Below are 14971 nucleotides of genomic sequence, written 5' to 3'. Positions count from 1 at the left end.
TCATAATTCAAAAAGATACATGCACCCCAAAGTTCATTGCAGCACTACTTACAATAGCCAAGACATGGAAACAACCTAAATGTCCATTGACAGAGGAATGAATAAAGAAAATGTGGTACATATATACAATGGAATACTACTCAGCATTAAAAACAATGAAATAATGTCATTTCCAGCAACATGGATGGACCTAGAGATTATCATACTAAGTGAAGTAAGTCAGAGAGAGACAAATATCATATGATATCACTCATATATGGAATCTAATTTTAAAATGACACAAATGAACTTATTTACAAAACGGAAACAGACTTACAGATATTGAAAACAAACTTATGGTCACCAAAGGGGAAACGTTGTAAGGGAGTGATAAATCAGGAGCTTGGGATTAACATACACATAGTAGTATATATAAGATAGATAACCAACAAGGACCTACTGTATAGCACAGGGAACTCTACTCAATATTCTTTGGTAACCTATATGAGAAAAGAATCTGAAAAAGAATGAATATATGTATAACTGAATCACTTTGCTGTACACCTGAAACTAACACAACCTTGTACATCAACTCTAATAAAATTTTTAAAAGAATAAATACTTGGAAGACATGAATATCTATGAAGAAAATTATTTTATGTTAATGATAAAAACTAATACAAATAAGCTGCTGAGAACAGACTCAGGGGTGTCTGTTAGTAGACAAAATCCAGAACTATACACTAAGACAAAACATGCATAATAAATTAAGAATTACTCAACAAGAACTTTATCTTCAAAAACGTTCTGTGGCTTTTAAAACATTTTTCCATTAAGCAATGAATCAGTGCTAATTATGCTTATTTAATAAGAGTAAAACATACTCTTATTAAAATAACAAAACAATTCTTTTTACTTTTTATTGTTAGAAAATTTATAAACATACAAAAGAATAGAGTACAATGAGCCTTCATATACTCATTAGCAGCATCAACAATCATCAATATTTTGCCATATTAATTTCATCTATCTATGAACCTTTGTTAATGACATATTTTTACAAATCCTCAAAAGAATTTCATGTAATTGCTAAATAATTTAGTGTATTTCTTTAAAATAACAATAAGGACATTTTCTTCCACAACCCCAGTGACATTATCACATCTAAAGAAACTATTTAGACTCAGACCATATCCAATACCCAGTTAATATTCAAATTTCCTCTTTTGTCTAAATTTCTTTTTACAGTTGATTTTCTCAACTCAGCATCCAGACAAGATCTAGTCACTGTATTTAGTTATTATAGAATTAGGAACATTTAAAAATGAAAAATAAAAAGTATATATTCAATAATATATGTCACTATTTGGGATTCCATATCAGATTGCTAAGAATATGTAGATTTTGAAAAGGCATATTTACTTGATTTTAGTAACCACAGCATGGCAAAATTAAGATGGCTACGAATTTTTGAAATGCCTCCCACTAAAAAGTGGTACCTATGTCCTCTCCCCTTGAATCTTTGACAGATATGACAGAAATGATGTTGTGCCAGTTAGGGGGCCCAAGTCTTAAGAAACTGGAAGCTTCCTACTTTTTTCTCTCAGAACACTCTCTTTGCAAACTTTGAGCTACCATGGAAGAAATCTGATTCCCCTGAAACTACCATTTTGGAGAGGTCATAACAGGTGGTGGAGTTCCAGCTGAATGCAGCATTCCACTCATCTCAATCAAGATGCCAGATGTCTTAGACCCGTAGAGCTACTATAACAGAATACCATAGACTGGGTGGCTTAGAAACAACAGAAATTTATTTCTCACAGTTCTGGAAGCTGGAAGTCCAAGTCCAATCACCAGCAAATTTGGTCTCTGGTAAGGGTCCACTTCCTGGTTTATAGATGACCATCTTCTCACTGTGTCCCCACATAGCAGAAGGGGCTCTCTGAGGTCTCTTTTATAAGAGCACAATTCCCATTTATGAGGAATCCATCCTCATAACCTAATCATTTCCCAAATGCCTCACTTCCAAAGGCCATTATACTGGGTTTAGGATTTCAACATGTGAATTTTGGGAGGACATAAAGATTCAATCTATAGCACCAGACATGCATATGAAGCTGTCTTGTACCCTGCAGACAAGCCCATCTGCCAGATGAATAGCACTGGGTAACCTTCGTCACTACCATATGTATCTGAAGAATCAACCAGCTGAGCTCTGACTAAATCCTTGACTCACAACTTATGAGGTGTTATAAAATGATTGTTGTTTTAAGCTGCAAAGTTTCAGGGTTATTTGTTGAGTAACAGTAGCTAACAGGAGCCTAACAAGAAATCCGCTTTTCTCAGAACTGTGCTGAAACTTCTAATCCTTGTATAAAAAGAGTAGGTCATAATTCACCTAAAATTTACTAAAATTTTTAGTAGAACCCACTAATATAATACAAGCATATAATAATTTAGCTCTGCCATTTTTTTCCCCTCTAAAAAAAAGGTCTCTCCCAAACTTTTATTCTGGAGTATGTTGATAGCTAGTTTAGTTATAACTACATTTTTGCCAATAATGCTACAGGTTTTTCTCTTTGTTTCCAAATTCACTATATTTGTACAGCTTACCCTTGAACAATGCAAGGGTTATGGGCACTGACCCTCCCTGAAGTAAAAAATTCATGTATAAATTTACAGTTGACCCTCATAGCCATGGTTTCATATCCATGGAACTACATGTGGGCATCATGTAGTACTGTAGTTTCCATCTATTGAAAAAACCCTCATATAGGTGGACCCACGCAGTCTAAATTTGTGTTGTTCAAGGATCAACTGTATTTTGAATACACATCTGAGTGAACAGCTAGTAAAAATATCCATCCAGATGAGGGTCAGAGAAAGATCGAGAAAAAGAAATAAAAACTAGAGAGACATTAAACATCTAACAGTTTACTTCTAGACTGCTTTATGCTATTTTAGGCCCTTATACTGGCTTCTATTTGCTCCAATGTCCAAAGTTTAACTAATTTCATTATATGAATAAGTATTTTTAAAATTTGTGAGGAAAAATGAATTATTTTAAAACTTGAATTTTTTAAACATTTTTCCCATGAAGAGCTGAGTTCTACCTGGAGGATACCAAAGTGTTAAAGGTTGAAAAACTAGTCAAGTCAAACATTCTTCATGGAGTTTTATCCAGGAAGTGAGATTTCAAATCAAAGAGATTCTTCACAATATCTAAGTCTTTGTATTTCACTTTGTTGACAAGATGCTCTGGTGCCCTTAAAAATTCTCTGATGCTCATCTAAACAGATTGATCATTTCAGAATCTCTGAAAACATAAGCATATATAGAAATTTCCTTCTTAATTTTTCCTTGAAAGTTTAAATTTTTTCCTCATAATCACCAAAGTTATCCCCTGAACAGCTGTGGTCAATTTCTTCTTCAGTGGCATGAAAGAATCTAACATTTAATATTTCTAAGGACAAACTAATTTCTCTGAGTCACAAGTATATTGTTAACCCTTGTCTTACCGTATCCATAAAAAAATGTGCTATGAAAAGGTACTCCTTTTATGTCTACTTCAGGTACGAGTTCCTGAATTTACAACAGCTTTTTTGTTTTTCATCATTTCTTTACATTTTAAACAACTTCACTTATGAATATGGTGACCAAGCATAGCATCTCTAACCAAAGTAGAGGGTATCTGGTTCTCTTTCAACCAGACAAGAACACATTTTTCTTTGTAGTGATCAAAGGGACAGGGCAGTTGGCAAATTTCAAAGCATGATTATGGGTTAAACATTATCCTGTTCCCTCTAAAGAAAACTGCTGAAAGAATTCATTGGCTAAGAAAGAGTTTCAGTTTTTTGGGGTAAAGTTTTTGTTTCAATTTTATGTATCTGGACAGTTATAAAATGCAATTCTTTCTTGTGGTTCCCAAATAATAAATTTCGTATATATATATATTGCAGAATGAAAACATTAAACTTATAGTACATTTTCCAGGAACCAAATAGCTGGTATCCTGTTGAGGTATCCCACAGTTAGAAACCACACTGAAAGGTCTGTGGTGATTCCCAACCAACAGCAAGTGCTAGCAGGTTTTCTCTCCAGATGTCCCTCATAAAAGACAGATATGGGTCACCCCATAATTGTAGATCCCTGCTTGCCTTCTAACAAAATATCTGGAAAGCACCAGGACAGCACCTATAGCAAAAATAGTCACCCACCTAATTTATGTGATTAAAAAAATCCAAAAACAAACAAACAAAAAAAACCCTCCTAGTAAGCTTCCAAATGAGTCAGCTACATCCCATTTTCAATAGGCAGGCAGCTGACTTCCTTCTTCTTTTAGGTTTCTGGTAATATTTTATCTCCTTTCACAAGTGAGGGGCACATTCATGAACTAGGATAAAGAAAAAAAGCATACCTAGTTTAATTCTAATTCAGCTGTTTTTGCTAAAAACAACAAAAACAATAGAGAGTAAATGTAGGTAAGCCTGGGAATGTTGTTCTATTGAAATTCATTTACAATTCCTAGATAGCATTTAACCCCCTCTGTGTCTGCTTAAGAAAAATTAGTATTAGTTGCTTAAGGCATTTTGGTCAAGTAGCAAAACAAACCTCATTCCCACTGTGCAAAGCCTAGGCTTTGAAACTGTGGGAGCAAGAAAAAAAAAAAAACACCTAAGAATAATCTCTGCCCTTGATATATTTTAGAAGAGAGAAATCTCTGTAGTTGACAGTACATAGGAGAAGTTTTGCATGGTTGACCAGTTCTCTCAAAAACAGAAATGAGTAGAGGAAAGCAGAGACATCAATTGCATTTAACCTGGACTAATGTCTTTGGAGTCAGAATAGCCTGAAATCAAATCCTGGGTAAACCCCATAGCAGCTGGCGTTGCCTTGGGGCCTGTTACTTAACTTCTCTAAGCCTCATACCTCTTTAGTGGGGATCAAAGAACACATTTCTCAGGGTGACTGTGAATATTATATTACAGCAATAAAACAAATTCTGAGCAACATGTCTTATATTACTAACTTTGAGTTTAAGTTATATAAACTTGAAGTTATTTTACTGAACTGGAACTGACAACACCTTAGTAAAAATTTAATAGCTAACATCAGAATGGGAGTTTCCTTGGATGGTAACATTTCCCCAAACAGAGCTTCTGCTAAGCTTAAATTGTCAAGTTATTTAAAAAGATATGGTTGGCTAACTTACACTAAAATTTAAAAGCAAAACTTGAAAAATGTTTCAATATGATCGAGTTTTATCTGATTGCTTAGTGGAGCAATTTATAGCTACCACAGTGTGCTAAATCGGGGACATAGGTAAGCAGTACCCTAGTACATGCCAACGACAGATATTTGTAATCAAACTAAGCTAACTGGAACTTTCTGAATTTCCTGGATTTACTTTATTTGAAAAAAAAAATCTGAGACCTTGTTAAATGTGTGAGGATTATTTGGAGTGATATGAAAGGGCTAAAAAATGTAATGGAACTATGACACTGTAATTTGAATAAGTTATAGCTCAATTGTACCCGGATCTTCTCTCTATTGGTACTTGAAATTGTAAGCAATATTGTAAACTTTTTACAGAATGTATAAAACATTGTTGTACGTGATCTTCAGGGGGGATGTTTCCAATTGTCTGTTATGTTTCTTCTTGATTATTCTTCTTATTAAACTTGTTGCATGTCAGCTCTAGTTATAAGATTATTCAAAGCAGAGGTATTAAATATCTGTGTGCATAATATTGAAGCTCCTCTAAAGTATTAAAATTTAGTACTGAAACTTGCTGTGATAAAACAATAGTAACAACAACAACTACAATGGGAAAAGCAAAATATAAAAGAAATACAGGACTTGATTTACAGCAGTAAGTTTCTTTATATTCACTGTGCTATTTTGTGATGGGAAGTGGATTAAAGTGTTTTTTCAGGGAGCTTGTTTCTACTAAAATAAAGATAACTAGCAGATTCATCTGGTCCGTTACTAGGAATCACTCTATGCTGCTTTAGCTACCAGTCAAAAAGAAATAATATGTAAACATCATTTGGTAATAGCATACTCTACCCATGTATTCTTGTCTAATTATAATCCTTATTAGCATACCACTTTTCCCCAAAGCTAGAATGGAATAAGAAACAGAGAAAGGAGAAGAGGATGACTAATGAACCATAAAAGTTCCTTTATAGTTTATTTAAATAAAATCTAATTTTACAACAAAAAAATTAAAGTTTCTCTATCTTTGGGGAACACTGTCATTTAAACACATGGCTTAGAGTGACAATATATAACATGGGGGATAGAGAGAGAAAAATCACTGAGATCAAAAAGAAGATGAGAATGAAGTTTTAAATCTCATTAGGAAAAAGAAAGCAAATGACATAGAGAAACAGCAGTCTATGACTTTAAAAACTGTCATCAAATAAAGCACACTGCTTCTAGAATTACTCACCTACCAATTTAGCATCAGGTTGGTGATCTGTTGCACACCACTCCCCTGAAAGGGACAATTTTTCTTTAAACAATTATCTTCTGAAAACAGAAAAAGAGATCAGTCTAAACTAGATTTCCAAACATAGTAGAGAGCTAACGGTGACAAGTTAAATATCAAAAGTTTGATTTTGGTCAAAAGGAAATAAATGTTTAAAAACTTTGATTTGATAGTTAAATTCAAATAGTGCTCCAGTTAACATTAAACACATAAAACAGTTTTGTAATATAAGGGAAAAATGACTATAGTAAGATGTGTACATATTCTATTAATTTCAAAATAATTGGGGGTGTTGAACTATAAAGGAGTTTTCATAAAATTGTATTCATATCTGTCTCTGAAATATAGATATAATTTTATCTGCATCTGTGTAAGTAAGGATGGATATTGGGAAAAGTAAACAAGCAAACGAGTTCCAGAAAACATAGGAAATCAAGTCAGGAAAGAATGATCACCACTGGTACCCACATACAATAATCAGGGGGGAAAAGTTCCAACCATATGTAGCAAGATGATGAATTAGCTGTTGTAGGAAGAAGGTGGCTATGTAGACACTAACTAGTCCACTGTCCTCAAAGATGAAACTCCTGAATTAATGTGGCTGTTACAGGGAGATGTTAAGGGGGTTAAATAAATAATAAACTGAAGAGGGTATCATTTAAGCAGCTGTTAATAGATGTGGCAGTGACAAAAGGAGACATCGGGAAAGAGCCAAGAGCAGAGATAGGGAAAAAAGAGGCTATGTAAGTGGAATTCTTACTAGCTCAGGGGCCTCAGAAAGGTTTTAGGCTCCCAAATGACTCATGGAGAGAAGTAAATGTGATTGCAGCTTCCATGCTTTTTCTGGTTAGTAGGGAAGATGGCTGACTCTGAGGTAGGGATGGGAAATGGTCTTTATGGTAGAACTGATTTGGTAAAAGTGGCTTGAAATTTTGTAAGGGTTTAGTGCTTGGAAAAAGATATCAATAGGAGGAGGGTCAATGAGGTATCATTTATGAAACATTTACCTACATACCTCAATTCCTAGAACAAAATAGACAATTACTCTTTGGTTCTCTTTCCTTTTATACATGTATATATTTTAGTTATGTGTATATATATATATATATATATATATATATTTAGTTATGTGTATATATATTTAGTTGTAGCATATATTTAGTTTTATATATATATTTAGTTATATACAGGTATATAAGTGTATGTATATATATAATAAATATATATTTTGTTATATATATTTATTTAGTTCTAGGCAAGTCATCTAATCTTATGATTCCTAAATTTCCTCATCTATAAAATGATACTTATTTGTGGTGCCTTTTTGAAGAATCAAATGTTTGGCAATTTTTGAGTCATCTATACTATAATTAGACATCATGACTGAAAATGCTTTGTGTTCTTCCCAGGAAAGATTCACTTTAAAGTTAGCATTGCTTCTATTGTATCTTTAAAGTGCCTCTGCAGGGTTTCATATAATCCAAGGTGCTGACAAAAAAGGAAAAATAATGACCTAAACAGCAAAATAGCATTTAAGCTTAGCTCCATTGCATTACTTAAGGATTCTCTAAGAATAATAGACACCAAAATAGTACAGAACTACCTCGACATTAAGGGAGCATACAATATTCATTACCCCAGCTAAAATAATGCATAATAGAAGCATTCAGCACTTTCTAAACTAGTTCACTTTCTGTTTGGCTGATGGCTTTTGAGCCATTGTTTACCGAGGGGAACCAATGTCGAGGGAGAGAATACATATAATTAAACCATTATCTGTGTATTTGCTTAAGCCATCCACTTTTGAAAGGTCTAGTAGTGTTAGGCTTAGACATTTCAATTAAATTAACCATTTTGAGTCCTATTTTACATAGTAATTATTTGAAATATCAAAACCTTAAAGTTTTATTTTAAATCACCCTTTTACTTTAAAAATAAAGAAACCAAAGGGGGACATTTCTATGCTATCAACATCCTTTGGATCATTAGTTAAATAACAACCAGGGTCCAGCTCTAATCAGATATAATGTCATCTGATACTAGACATAAGGGAAAAAAAAAAAAACAAAAACCTCCAAATGATTTCATCCTTACTTCTCACTTTAATATACCAACAGAAAGTCATAATAGAAGATACAAGCAGAGTCAAATGCATAAAAGCATGTTACTGTCTTGCACTAATTGTGTCATTACAGCCACTAAATAATGATGACTTTTTCCTCCTTAAAATTGTAAAACTATAGAATGAATGGCCATAGCTTCTGTATTTATCACTTACAGAGTAAACTTTTTCAGTGACAACAGACATTCTGGAGCTTACACTGTGTTTTGAATAGGTTCCAAAATATCAAATACATTTGGGTCTAAGTTCTATTTCTCAGCTGGAGGGAATGGAGAGGGCAGTGATATGAGTTTGTTTTTGAACGATGTAGCCACACTTTCTCTGGGCATTGCATGATGAAATGGAAGCAGGGAAGGGAGTTAAGGTAAAGAGACAAGTAAGAATATAAATGGAGATGTTGGTGATATTGACAACCAATAGCATTTCAGAAAAAGAACTAGGAGTGGGGTATAAAACAGTTGAGATCAGACATTTCAGGCTCCAAGTCTATGACACTGGTCCTTCTCCCTATGCTTGATACCATGCGTCTAGCCAGGGTTAGGGTAGCTCCTCGTTTAAGTATAATTAAATCTGACCTGAGCTAGCAAAATCAAGATTTTTAAAAATATATAGAACATAAGTTTGTGCTCAGTTTATGAAAAAAATCGGTAAAATCTCGAAGACATAGCATAGTGGGAAAAAAAGATATTTAAGTAGAAATTAACATTACATATTAAGTTTAGTCAGCATTCTAGTGTCAGGATATTGGACTCTAGTAAACATTAGAAGTACTGGCAAGATTTTGTCATCCATTCAAATTTACGTACAAATAGAGTCATATAAATAACTTTTCAAGGAAAGGAGAATGAAAAATGTGATATGTATGTTTATATAAAACACCGAAACTCTGACAAGATTATATTCTTTGATTCTAAATTCTTTCTTCTTCTTTTACAAAATTAATATAAGGCCCTGGACTTCCACAAGGACTGTTTGTATTTGTTCAAGAAACCTCAAATTCATGACTGTTAATACAGCATAAAATTGTCCACATAAAATGGAACAAAGCATGACAGAAATGTTTAAGTGACACTTCAGACACTTAATGAGAAATACTGCTTAGCTGATAATGTCAAAGAATAGAAGTTTGAAAATTCTTGGCTGAATTCAATTTAATCATAGCAAAAGTGTTAGTTGAGCAATCTCATTTATCTGCTTAAGTGACTCTTTTCTGCATGCTGAGCTTTATGTTCATTACTAAGCAAAATGCACATCACAAAATGGCAGCAGCCTCTAGAGTTTGTTTTGAAGATTCCAAACTGCAAATATTAAATTGATGAATGCTGTGGTCCACCACAAAGCATTACATTTCAGAGACATTTTATAAATTCCATTTTGTGTCTCACAAATCAGTTTCCAATCAAATTCAACATTCTTTGGAAGACTTTATACTACATAGTAAAAAATATGTGTTAAGAAATCACTTCCTGAAAGAGAGATGGGGGCGCACCGTATTAGCACAATGCTTCTTTAGATATTTTATTAAAATGATCTGGGTAAAATTACATATATGCAGTGTATACATATATATGTATATATATATATGTTGAAGTAATTTTTGTTGAATGTATCCTAATTTTTTTTTTGTAATCATGGATGTTGTTTCTGACTGTGTATCTCTTAGAATTGGGAGGAGTCTTAAGAAGGTTATCTAGTATATTATCACCTACCAGGATTATACCATTTATCCCAGGTACAATCGCTACAATATCATAGACTATTAGAATTGAAAATAATCCTTGACCCATTTTTGCCTATCTAAACATTGAATCACTGCAACCTTCCAAACAGATTTTAATCCAGTCTCTGTTTGAACATATCCAGTTTATTTTTGAGGAAAATGGTCTGTCCTGTGAATCTGAAGTCCAAGAGTCTGAGTGAGGTTCATTCTTCAAGCTCCCAGGCTTCTGACCTTTTCTTCCTTTGTATAAATAGTGTACTGGAGAGACAACTACTAAGATCTCATCTGACTCTCAGATTTTATGAGTATCTTGCTCTCTGAGAGCCAAGGAATCTAATCAAATCCTGAACTGCTCTTGAAGTTAGAGGGTATTCCTTGGGTCCAGCTGAAACTTATCCCTTTGCACTTTCAGTATCCATTCTCAGAATCCTCTCTCTTCGTCTTCGGAGTCACAATTAGAAACTGAATCCTTACACAGCTCAGGAACAAGTTCTAAATTCTAACACTCTTTAAGAGCCAGGGCATTCTTATTTATGTGTAACAATATTCTTTTGATGAAAGTGAAGTCAGTCTTTGGCTCTCTTCTTAAAGAAGCTAAAACAAAAGGGGCCATCAAATACACTCTCTGCTGGATTACACACACTATTATGTATGATAGAGTGGACCCCCATCAGTAGGCATGGAGATCACCTGGAATGTCCAGATGGTTCCTTAGAATGAAGGTTTTCAAAAGACCATTGCTAGACATATGTGTCTGGTTAGAATGTTTAACCTTCATGGTCTTTAATCATGTAGCATTATGTGAAATGCCACCAGCTGAATGGCTTGATGGAGTGTTTTGAAGCTGTAGAGTTTCCAATCTTCTGGCCACCACCAGAGGCCCTGCAGACACTGGGAATGTGGTCCCTACAGTCTGAATGCCTCATTACTGGGCTATGAGAAAAGAGGGCAGATGGGAGTTGGCCTTCACGATGTATAGCATGGGCATAAGGAGTTCTGTGATCAAATGAATGAATGAGAAAGAGAGAGAGAGACAGAGACAAAGACAGAGAGACAGTGACAGAGACAGAGAGACAGAGACAGAGAAAGAGAGATCCATCACTTGGATAGGCAAGGAAAGATCTGTTCCAGTTGTTCCAATTCTTCCTTAGTTGTTGATAATCTCAAAGATATTTTTCCCTCAAAATTAAGTTCATGTAAAGAAGATCCTTTTTGGGATTTTTAATTCTCTAAGGGTAAAAATATCATCTGTCATGGAAGTTTATTACTCTACACTCCATAAGTACTGATGAAGCCACTGAGAATGAAAAGCCCATCATTGTTCATTTTAAGAGCGGGTGAAGTATATGGGAAGTGGTTTCACAGTAGGAAACCCTCGCATCAGCCTGTCCTGACACTGAGTACTGACTGCCGCTGTTAGCTGGAGCAAGTATATGAACGTCTCTGAGCTTCAGCATTCTCATCTGTAAAGTTGGAACCATTTCAGGGTTGTGGTGAAAATGAGATAAAATAAACTATGCAAAGAGCTTGTCACGGTGCCTGAAACTAAGTCAACTCATAAAGCAGGGCAATTATTAACTCTTTATTAGGATTATAATGATCATAGCATGCTTGTTAGGAATGTTGACAATCCTTTAGAGGCTGAACTTGACCCAGGAGCCTTCTGTGTGTGTAAATGCCTTGTCCTGTACGTGGCGATGATTTAGGTCATTTCAGTGTTCATCTCTCTGACCTGAAGTTTTTCTGCTTCAGATTTGATTTTTAAGAAACATTGGTTACCAGACCTCGCTCCGATACTTCTGAAGAGCATTGAGGCTTGACGGCAACATCTCTTGCTTGCTTTTCAGAGTCCTGATTCTATCCAAACAGAAGCATCTGAGCTCTCTCTTTCATGTATGGGGAGGAGGGGTGTCCAGCATCTTTGTTGTTGTTGCTGAAACTCTGGAAAGAGAGCAGGGCATGGAGCTGTGCTAGCCAATTTGGCAGCATGCTTTTTTCAGCCCACTTGGCTGTGCACAATATTCTGTCTGAGTTTGGGAAGATCTGTCTGCTTTTTTCCTTTGTATAGAGGCTATGAGAAATGAGGCAATGGATTTGTCTTATACAACAGCCTGGAAAAATAGGCCATGGCCTAACAAGTAAGAAGAGTTGCATGGCCTCATTCCAGGGAGTTCCTGGCTGGAGACTGGAGGACAGGTTGAGACGCCTTCTGATAGATTTTTGTACTAACTGCCCTCTTTCCTGAAACAAGTCTTGCTTAAAATAAAAGGTGGAGGGGTGGGCAGGAGGAGGTATGGATCCTTACACAGTACGATATCCCTTTATCAAGAATCAATATCATGCAGATTTAGAAGTCACAGATCAAATCCTGTATCCCAAAGCACAGCAGGAAACCTTACAATCCTTGTAAATGGCAGTGAGCTGTGATAAGGTGCAGTTATGACCCAATCCCCGATGCTCCTCTTCTGAGACTGGCTTAAACCATTTCCTTGTCATAGAACCCCAAATGACCCTACACTGTCCCTTTTTTCTATGTTTGTTTTGCTTTGTTTCTGCAAAGCGCTTTGTCTTTGTCTGCCTTTTCCAGATGACTGTTATATTTTTCTCCTTGTTGTTTTCTCTTCCAATCAGTGAAGGAGCCCCAGACATGAACTGCAACTGGAGTTTCTCACTCTGTACTCCACCCCCCACTATAGACACATGCGTGTACACACACACACACTCACACACACACTCACTCACTCACACACACACACTCACACACACACACACACACACACGCTACCATTTTAATTGCCTTTTCCAATGATGACAGTGATGTCTTTCCTATCGGGCACTCTTTGTTATTTTGGTTTGGAATTCAAGGAATGGGAGAGGCTGGAATATCATCAATCTCCAGAGGCGGCTGATCTGACTCAGTGTCTGCATCAAAACTATTGCTCTAAAAAGATGCAATCCCCTCCTCACTGCAAACACCTAGAGTTTCTACCTTCGCCGGGCATCATTCACTTAACTCCTTGACTGCCTGCCTGGGTTACGATGGCCACAGACTGAATCTCTATTTCTTCATCTCGGAATAACGCTCCTCAGAGCTGCTTTATGGAGCTATTCACAGATAAGAGCAATAATGAGCTCAACAACACGGTTTCCTTTTCTGTATTCTGTAACATTCTCATCTCAGCCACCGTGTCTGGCAGCCACACAATGAGTCCCTGCATGTGTCAGAGAGATGGATGGTATCTGCAGTGTCTGCATCTCGGTGCTGACTGTGTGAGCTCCTGCTGAACCTTACCTCGGGGATGCTCAGTTCTGTGCCATTGAATCAGAAAGGCAAACTGCCCCCTTCCAAGAAATGTCTTATTTTATCCCAACACAAAATACTTTAATGGAAATAATGACACGCATTAGGTACGTTGATGGATAGCACGTTGTCCTTTCATCCTCAGTATTCCTGATTATAGGACTCTGTTTTTGTCTCATTGCTCTGCTATTATTTTTTCAAAGCTAAAACAAAGAGGGTACTAGTCTAGGTGGTAGTTCTTTATAAGCATTTCACACATCTTTGCTTTCTTCAACTGCATGGAATCAGAAAAAATAAATAACAACGGATATTAATGAGCCCCTATTTCCTTATCAGGGAAGTAACCAGTTAATTCTGGTTACTTTTGGTCCTGATCTAAATTGACTGGCTTTTGTTTCAGCATGAAATCAGCTCTGAACCGTGCACAAATGTGCTGCAGTGAGGTCTTTGGTAATGGATTATCAGTAAGATTTCAGTGCTGCTAGGACTGTGCGGGCACATCTGAGCAAAGTGGGATCATGTGGGATTGGAGCCAAAGGACTAACGACAGTGACTATTTCTACCATCTGTTTTCTAGGGCCAACTTCATGGGCAGGTACCTTGTGCTGTCACACAGGGCCAGACACTTAGATGGGCAGTTTAATGCCCTACTAGTGTGATCTTGAAACTTAATAATTTGTGAGCAAGAAGACCTGAAGATTCATTTTGTACTGGCTCAGCAGATTATACAGCCACTCCTGGTGCCAGGCACTGCTCTATGCTTCGTTACTAATAACAGGATTCCTCCTCGGTTTTCCTTCCTTCTCAGTTTTGACTGAGGTACAACAAGACAGATAGCAGCATAGATGTTAGGACACCAAAGTGAGCGTGAGGCAACCTGCCCACTCCATATAAAACATTATGTTGGAAGTGGCCATAAGAACCTGTTCCATCTGTCTTGGACCCTTCATCCAGATCAAGGGTCTAAAAAAGAGTTTGAGAGAAAAGATGTGTGCAGGTATCTCTTCAGAGAGAGCAATTCCCTTGCTGTGAGTCCCCCCTCCTTTTTGTGGTTGGGAAGACAAGGACTTAAGGGGGACACAAAGGACTGATATCTTATTCGTGCCTAAGAAAGTTACAATGGACTATGGCTTAGATACAACACATACTTGGAAATCTACAAGCTGAGAGGCTAAATAGGCAATCAAAGGGACATGATCTAGTTTGCTAGAACAAGGGATGATGCATGAGAGTTGGCTGTGGGCCATCTGGAAGAGAGCCTTGGTGTAGAATTATCTTAGGTCTTCCAAGGTCTGTCTTGGGGCTTCTGGAGGCATGAGAAGACCCCAGGGGAAGGATGTTCAGCTGGTGAGTAGT

Source organism: Eschrichtius robustus, chromosome 6 (assembly GCF_028021215.1).
Source record: "Eschrichtius robustus isolate mEscRob2 chromosome 6, mEscRob2.pri, whole genome shotgun sequence".
NCBI lineage: Eukaryota > Metazoa > Chordata > Mammalia > Artiodactyla > Eschrichtiidae > Eschrichtius > Eschrichtius robustus.
Note: the sequence above shows the minus strand (reverse complement) of the source record.